This window comes from Brassica napus (genome assembly GCF_020379485.1).
Source record: "Brassica napus cultivar Da-Ae chromosome A8 unlocalized genomic scaffold, Da-Ae chrA08_Random_8, whole genome shotgun sequence".
NCBI classification, from domain to species: Eukaryota; Viridiplantae; Streptophyta; class Magnoliopsida; order Brassicales; family Brassicaceae; genus Brassica; species Brassica napus.
The window spans coordinates 31806-39620 of record NW_026014095.1 but is presented as its reverse complement, the minus strand read 5'-3'; the positions used below and the strand labels follow the sequence as shown (position 1 = coordinate 39620).

General features: G+C 37.0%; 1 long non-coding RNA gene and 2 pseudogenes across 1 annotated transcript; 2 read left to right on the top strand and 1 right to left on the bottom strand.

Moving 5' to 3' along the window:
- Positions 1 to 70: 70 nt before the first annotated feature.
- Positions 71 to 755, top strand: LOC125594520. The gene is made up of 2 exons (XR_007329906.1): positions 71 to 199; positions 355 to 755. It is a non-coding gene; the product is annotated as an uncharacterized LOC125594520 (long non-coding RNA).
- Positions 756 to 1378: 623 nt separating this feature from the next.
- LOC125594521 lies at positions 1379 to 5931 on the top strand (annotated as a pseudogene).
- Positions 5932 to 5939: 8 nt separating this feature from the next.
- LOC125594516 lies at positions 5940 to 6729 on the bottom strand (annotated as a pseudogene).
- Between the last annotated feature and the right edge of the window lie 1086 nt (positions 6730 to 7815).

Sequence of the window (7815 nt, the reverse complement as noted above, 5' to 3'; positions counted from 1 at the left end):
TTCTGCTCGCTAAAAGTCTGTTTAATATTATGGACTGATAGTGATGATTAAATCTTGTGGCTCCCAGGTGTGGAAAGGTCAGGCTCAAGGAAGTGGAAGCTCGGACAAAACGATGGAATCTTTGTTCAGTTGAATCTCCGTCTATTCGAAATGTTTGGTTCATTCCTAGCTCGAAAGAAAAGGGGCAAACCTTATGCAGGTTCTTTCTCTCTCTCACACACACTTATCCTCTTCTTGGTTTTGCAATGAGCTTTGTGAATTCTATCAAGTACCATGACTTCACTTCACACAAGCTTTTGTAACTTAACTCCAGAGGTTAAATAGTTATGAACTGATTTGGGGGTTTGATTTCAGGGATCCTCAAGCTCTAGATATCGGTGCACATGAGATTCTCCCTCGCATCTTCAAGGAAGTATCGAAGAGCTCGTAGTGCATTGTTTTATTGCAGTTTGATTCTCTACTCTCTATCCAGTTTTTGATCAATACTGAAGAAAAAAAAGGAGTTTCTTGTGTGTTTGTGCTACTCAGACAAACCACCCACCTGTGTTGTTTCTTGTTTAAGAGCTTTTTGTTTTATGTCTTGAAGTGTGAAAATCCAATGTTAACGTCCAATATTCATCATTGACATCAACACAACCGTATGGTTTGTTAAGTTTTAGGTAGAAATGCTTGATTCTTGTGAAAGCTACCATGAACAATATTTTTCACTAATGGCCCTATGTAGCCCAACAAATTAAATTAGTTAGCCCAGATTAGTTTGTTTGAGAGATAAGAGCCCAATAAAGTAAATAGCTGGGTCTGAGATTTGTGAAAATAGAGGATTCGGCCACACTCCACTCCACCGACGACAACCGACAGGGTAGCTATCAATTTGACTCCATTTCATTTGAATTATCCCAAACCCATTATCTAATCCTCTCTTATTTTTAGACTAGTAAAACAATAATTATATTTTTTGTAACAACCGAATAAATTTAGTCATGTTTTAAGAACAAAAAACATCAATATTTTGAAATTTTCTCGTTATTAAATCATCTATCTATATGGAAAAACACTTGTGCCCTCATACGTACGCATGAACCCATAAAGTATTGAATCAAATATTAATGAGGATTTGGTGGGAATTGATTTGGTAGCACGTCCTAGAATGTAGCTTTCGGAATCAGGCAAACACATTTAAACATTTCTTCTCTTAAAAATAGAAAATTAAAATCTGTTTGGTAAAAAAGCATTTCCATTGGAAATTTTCATAATGAATAAAAGAAAAGAAACGATAAGACATTATTATTTGAATAAATAAATAATTTGAATATTGAAAAATCCATCCACTAATATATAAATGCTTTCGGATATTCAAAGTGGTGAAAACCTGGTAATGAAGGAGATTAGAAAACAAAATAAATAAATAAACGCGTCACTCTCTCTCTCTCTCTCTCTCTCCTAAACCCTTTCGCATCTCGCTTTCAATTTGAATCTCCAATTTCTCCGAGACTTAGATCCAGAGCATAATCTTTGCATTGTTCATCTCTTAACCTCTTATCGGAACCGACTCAGAGTACGCGATCGATTATTGACTCGGCGAGACATGGGAGGTGCGGCTTCGACGCCGCGAAGTACCGGTGGTGACGATGTTTCGGTGGAGGAGTACCTCATTGCGACTTTCGTCGGGGAGAAAATCGTTTCCCTTGGCGTCTGATGTCTGGAACAAGCTGCTTGAGCTTCCCTTGAGATCTCGGTGGCCCCGTGATCGCGTTCACCAAGCCTGTCAACTCTTCGGTTAGTCAAAATCTGTTGAAACTCTAGTGTTAGAGTGTGATTGGTTAGTTAGGATTAGAAAGGATGAGACTATGCGCAAACGAAATTGGATGTAATGACGGCCTTAGTGATAATCTTAAGTTTGATTATCATTTTTTTTTTGTCTTTGTTGTCGTTTGCAGCACAGAGCAATGGAAACACTAGGCACCTGGCGAAACTATTGATTCATCTGTCGTGGTGTTGCAAGAGCTTCTCCAAGCTTCTTCTGATGATGATGATGATGATGCTCACTCTCTCTCTATAAGAAAGCTCTTAACGCAACCTATATTTCATCCTCTTTTTGAAGCATTTGATTGAGAATGGCAAAAGTGAGGAGTTGCATCTCTCTCTCGACGAATCTGAGCCTGTTCCTCATGGCTTTGTAATGGGTAATTATTCTCTTTATTAGCTCTCTTTACAGCATTAAGGCAACTCTTTAACTGGATTCAGATGGCTTATTGAGAGTGTATAATGGTAATGGCAGATCAAGATATCCAGAATTTGTCATGCGTAGTTGTTGAGCTTCATTGGATCAACCGAAGTGAGGTATGCCATACTTATTCTATATTATTATTTATAATGATGATCAATTTACGTATCAAATGTCCCATTCTCCTGATTTTCATCATTTATTTGGCAAGTCCCAACTCGTATGTTCTACATCAGGAACTTCTCAACTTCATGGTTGTTGCAATGTCGACTCAGCTTCTCTCCGGACCATCACCTGGACCAAAAGATGCCAACCCTTTTCTTGATGCAGCAATGGCTCAGGTAACATCTTCATTAGTTTTCCCATCGTTTGCATAGGTTTTGGGCCCTACCAATTTACGTTCTTTCTTTTGCTTCATCATTTTTAGGAAAAGTCTATAGTTTGTATGGCTGTGAGAAGGTTGCTACTTAATTATATTTCCCGAAACCATACTCCGAATGCAAAAACCTATTTATATTCTGATGGAGATTCACCAGGCATCTTGGAAAGAGTTGGTTCTGCAGCTGGTAGGTGTTCGTGTACTTCATTTCATTATGTTTGTCTTATTCTCGTCCACGTTGACCCTTTTCTACTGCCTTTCCGTTCATTATGTTTTCCTGCTTAGATTTTTGAATCATTATATATATTCATGAACACTTTCTTTTGCACATGCAGCGACATTTGTGCTCTTGCCTTTGAACATATTGTAAATAATACTGGTGACGGATCTAAATATCCACTAGCAGAGTCCAGCCTTCATGTTTTGCTTATCCTCATTCACTACCAGAAGTCGATCTTGAGTGATGAGTCCATGACGGATAAAAGTGATGACAGTGCTACTTCAGAATCAGTCTCTAAAGTTCATGTATTTTCCTCTGGCAATACTTTTACCAAGGCTCTGGCAAATGCTAGAGATGTAGAATGTGAGTTTTTGTTCTTCATCTTTCTGACTAGGGTGAGTCACATGTGTATGTCTAAACTGTTACCTTGGTTGCAGTTGACCGCTCAGATTTGGAGGGAAATGCCTACTCTGGTCCACATGTTCGGATACCATTTGCTTCGTTATTTGATACTCTTGCATGTAAGTTGTATTCTCTTCTTAAAAAATTGTATTTTCTTGAGGTTTTTCTCTACTGTAACCTGTTGTTTTCATAGAGATTTATCCTGTATAAGAAGTCTTTATTCAATAAGTTCTTTGCTAATGGGTAATAACGCAATCTGGCAATATAGGTGTTTGTCTGATGAGGGAGCTGTCTTGCTCCTCTACTCATTGTTGCAAGGGAACTCCTACTTCAAGGAGTATGTTTTGGTGCGAACTGATATGGATACTATGGTATGATTCATAAACTCCAGTATTTTTCTGTTTCATTTATTTTGTTCCATTATCCTCAAAAGTAGAAATTCATACTTCGATATTGTTTCATGTGTTGAAGTAAAGTCCTTGTGGTTTCATATTAGTGATCTATGGTATAAAAATATGTATTTTGATGGACAGTTGATGCCCATTCTGGAAACGCTGTATAACGCTTCGAGGAGAACATCATCCAATCAAATATACATGATGCTAATTGTACTTCTCATACTTAGCCAGGATTCATCATTTAACTCAAGCATTCACAAGATGGTATGTGTTGTTATCTGTTGTAGGATTGGAATGATATTTCTCAACTTCGTATCTTTTCTGATCACGTTTCATTTGAATAGATACTTCCTAGCGTTCCATGGTACAAGGAGCATCTCCTCATCAGACGTCTCTTGGTTCCTTAATGGTCATTATTCTCATCAGAACAGTGCAGCACAACCTTTCTAAACTGCGGGTATAGCTTTACATTCATGTATTAGCAACGACAACTGTTTCAATTTGTACTTAATTGTTTAACCGTTCGGGTAGGTTCAAACCTTATAAGAGTGTGATCAAGTTGATAGGCATGTATCAAACTGGAACCTGCAACTTATTTGGAGATGCATCATAAAATGAGCACCGAAGATATAAATTACTTTCCGTTTAGGCTTGGTGGTGTTATGCATTATGTATAGAAGGCCATTTGTTTGGAAAATTTGGATTGTGGTGCATGTTGTGACAAATTTTTGTTTCTTGGGGGTTTACAGGATGTGTATCTGCAGACCACATGCCTTGCAACCTTGGCTAACATGGCACTCATGCCCATCATCTTAGTGCATATGCTTCACAGAGGCTTGTCAGTCTCTTCTACATGCTTTCTCGAAAGTATGCAACTAATTCCTCGTCCTTATGACTTTTCATATTTTATATCGTCTTGTACAGAACGATGCTCATCATGGATCCTTAGAACTGACCATGATTTTTTAATTAACAGGTATAACAAGTTATCAGACTTGACAGGTGATAAGCTGCAAAGTATCAAAATAAGCTTGTCAGGAGAGGATGATAGCGTTTCAGAAGATCTGGTAAGGCATAGTTAGTTCAGGCACACAATACATTGCAGTGAATCATTGTTATCCTTGTGGTTTATATTGTAAATTGTATTTTGCCAACTTGCAGGCAGCAGAGTTGCAAATCTTTACTGATTTCTTGAGACTTGTCCTTGATATATTAAATGCAATTTTGACGTACGCGTTGCCTAGGAATCCCGAGGTATCACAATGTCAATTTTTTACTTAGCAGCATGAATCATATGTTCTTTTTCCATACTACATTCTCTGAATCAGTTTCTGTTTCTGGTTTATGCAGATTGTCTATGCAATCATGCATCGGCAGGAAGTGTTCCAACCTTTCAAGAATCATCCGCGATTTCATGAGCTAGTCGAAAATATTTACACCGTACAAACAAACCCATAAGCTTTAAATTCTTATAACTTTAGATAGAACAGAGTATCTGATTGATCCATCTGTCTCTCACTTGCTTAACCAAATTATCATTTATCTATTTAGGTGTTAGACTTTTTCAATAGCCGCATGGACACTCAAAGATCGGATCGAGAATGGTCAGTGCAGAAAGTTCTTCAGTTCATCATCGACAATTGTCGGTCTTGGCGAGGCGAAGGCATGAAGGTAAACAAACTCTGTTAACACTTGCATATGTCACTGATATAGTATTCTTTTCACTACAATTCTTAAAGCTCATTGTTCACTATTATGAATGCAGATGTTTACTCAACTACACTTCTCGTATGAACAAGAGAGTCACCCAGAAGAGTTCTTCATTCCATACGTCTGGCAACTAGCTTTATCCCGATGGTAACACTCTTTCATCACTATATAAAAGAAGAACACCCATCTCATTCCTCTTTAACCTTTCTCATTGTTCGCAGCGGATTCAGTTTTAATCCGGACGCCATCAACTTATTCCCAGTACCACACCAAGTTGAAGTAAGTACCATCGAAACAAATTGTGTTAATTCAATATATGAAACTTATTAGCCTATCCAAGTTTTGACATGACCTCTGCTTCGGTGCGTTTTGCTTGCAGGAACAAATAGAAGACGGAAAAGGAGACGAAGTGGAAGAAGGGGAAGAGAAGAAAGTAAAAGAGTTGATCGAGCAGAGAATCGTCTTCGATCCATAGTACATTCCGATGTGGGTGGGTGGGTGGGGGGTATGTATATATTCATACGGTTAAGGGTTCAAATAAGATAAAATGTTGACGTAATTATTCTCCAAAAAATTACTTTTTCAAACATTGTAGGTTTCGGTACATTAATAGTATACTCTCTCTTGATGTGTAATAACAAATGACGTTTCGGTCTGAACGTAATGCCCTTTTAACACACATGAAGCTTTTACCGATCGAGATTCCGACGAGGATGACGATATCCTCGGAACCGTAACGGGAAACTCATGAATCTCATCGATCCATGGATTATTAGTCTTCTCCTTGGAGGGATCAATACTTCTCAAAGCTCTACAAACCGCACTATTACACTTGAAACCTGACCCAAAACCAATCTGCCAAGTCTTACCTCCTCTCTTAATCCTTCCTTTAGCTTCACTATAACCAAGCTCATACCAAACCGAGCTACTCGAAGTGTTCCCAAACCTGTTCAAAGTCATCCTCGATGGCTCCATCTGCCACTCGGAAAGATCCAAATTTTTCTGAATCTCATCGAGCACCGCTCTTCCTCCTGCGTGGATGCAAAAATGCTCGAGAGCTAGCTTGATGTCAGAAACATAAGGCTTGATTCTGTTGACTTTAAACACTCTTCGAGCCGCGAGTGTCGCAAAAGTTAGAAGTTGTTCGGACATTGGTAGGACTAGCGGTCCAAGCGTGGTAATGTTCGTTTTGAGAGCGAGACACCGATTTTGTTGTTGTTGTTGTTGTTGTTCGTGTCTTCGCGATGGTAAGCGCTGTTGAAGGCGTTGTCGTCAGCTCCTTTGTGGCCTTGTGGGTACTGATAGTGTGGAGTAGTTGATACTTTGAGAGGCGGCGGTCGGAGGAGCGGTTGGAGAGGAGAACGTAAATATAATGAAACTCGTTAAACACATGCATGCATGTTTATAATTTACGTGAAATATATGCCACCATATACAGTATGTGAGATTTTACATGCGTATATTTAGTTTTGAATTTTTCAAAATCTATGTGTTAAAAACCTCCTACAAAAATATTTAATTTTTCGGTAAATGTTCTATATATTGAAGCATATAATCTTTAGTGATGTTTTAAAATTTCTAAATTCATTCTATATTGTATTAATGTATTAAACTCTCTTTCATTGTACATGACTACACGGGCATCGTTTTAATTTTTAGTCAATTAATTTAGTAAAATTTCGTAATAATCCATAAATTGGTGGATTAACCACTATAAAATCGTTATTTTATAGAGAAACAGAGACAACAAAGTTCCAAACTACTTTGAACTTCATCATATGTTAGTGAATGATGCAAATATGCATTAAAAATATTTTCATATTTTTGAATTTTTTTAAAATCTATGTGTTAACCCATAGAAGTTAATCTTCGGTAAATGCTCTATATATTGAAGCCAACGGTCTTTAGTGTTGTTTTAAAATTTCTAAACATATTTTACATTTGTATTAATGTACATTAAACTCACTTTCATGGTACATGAGCATCGTTTTAATTTCTTATCAATTTATTCAGCAAAACTTCATAACACTCCCTAAATTGGTGGACTAACCACTATAAAATCACTACTCTCTAGAAAAACGGAGACAACAAAGGTTCCAAACCTCTTTGACCTTCATCATATGTTAGTGAATGATGCAACTATGCATTAAAACAATATTTTATATTTTTGATTTTTTCTCAAAATCTACGAAAATATTTAGTTTTTCGGAAAATGCTCTATATACTAAAGTCTATGATTTTTAGTGTTTTTTTAAAATTTATAAACACATTCTACAATTGTATAAATATATATTAAACTCTCTTTCATCCTAAATGGACATCGTTTTAATTTTTTGTCAATTAATTTAGCAAAACTTCATAACACTATCTAAATTGGTGGACTAACCACTATAAAATTGCTATTTTCTTGAGAAACGGAGACAACAAATGTTCCAAACCACTTTGAGCTTCATCATATGTTTGTGAAGGATACAAATATGCA